At 40.4% G+C, this 855-nt stretch overlaps 1 non-coding gene across 1 annotated transcript; it reads left to right on the top strand.

Annotated features, from left to right (window-relative positions):
• The first annotated feature begins 425 nt into the window (after positions 1-425).
• Positions 426-532, top strand: LOC121216513 (small nucleolar RNA R71). Its single transcript, XR_005912694.1, has one exon. It is a non-coding gene; the product is annotated as a small nucleolar RNA R71 (small nucleolar RNA).
• The last annotated feature ends 323 nt before the right edge of the window (positions 533-855 follow it).

Raw genomic sequence — 855 nt, 5'->3', positions numbered from 1 at the left:
CTTGTCCACTCCTATTTTGATATTGGTTCCCCACATAGTACACTAACTCAGGATTTGATTGACAATTCTCAAAAGAATGACCTTCCCCACAGTACACACAGGAAACTACTTCAAACGGACTTGGTGGCTGAGCTGCAAAATTATTAGTACTATTAGTGGTTAACTATTTTAACATAGAGGAAATCGGCGATACCTGAGCCGATAACGAAGTGAAAGAGTCAACTTCATGAACTTTGGCTACTCATCTTCTTGAAGCTGTTCGATTTGTTGGCTAATGATAGTAATTACTCGCGATCCTCTCGATGATCTCATAAGCCTCATTATAAGACTTAGACAAAAATGCACCATTCGCGAAAGCATCTACCATCAATCTTGTATGTGCATTGAGACCATTATAGAATGTCTCCAACTGGATACCATGAGGAATCCCATGATGAGGACACTTACAAACTAACTCCTTGAATCACTCTCAAGCCTCATACAATGACACACCATCCAATTGTTGGAAAGTTGTGATCTAGTTCCTTAACTTAGCATTTTTGCTAGGTGGGAAATACTTAACCAAAAATCTCTCTACTAATTCTTGCCATGTAGATATGGAACTTGGTGGCAATGAATAGAGCCATGCTCGTGCTCAATCTCACAACGAGTATGGAAACAACTTCAACCTCAGTATGTCCTCAATCACACTGCCTATCTTGAATGAATCACTCACCTCCATAAACAATCGAAGGTGGAGATGTGGATCTTCCGTGGGCATACCACTAAATTTGCCCACCGTTTGTAGCATTTGAAACATCACTGGTTTCAATTCAAACTGGGTTGCCTCAATATCTGGCCTTCTAATTCTTGGGT

This window comes from Gossypium hirsutum, chromosome D04, assembly GCF_007990345.1.
Source record: "Gossypium hirsutum isolate 1008001.06 chromosome D04, Gossypium_hirsutum_v2.1, whole genome shotgun sequence".
Classification (NCBI taxonomy): Eukaryota; Viridiplantae; Streptophyta; class Magnoliopsida; order Malvales; family Malvaceae; genus Gossypium; species Gossypium hirsutum.
The sequence above is the reverse complement of the archived record's forward strand: the minus strand, read 5'-3'. Positions and strand labels throughout refer to the sequence as shown.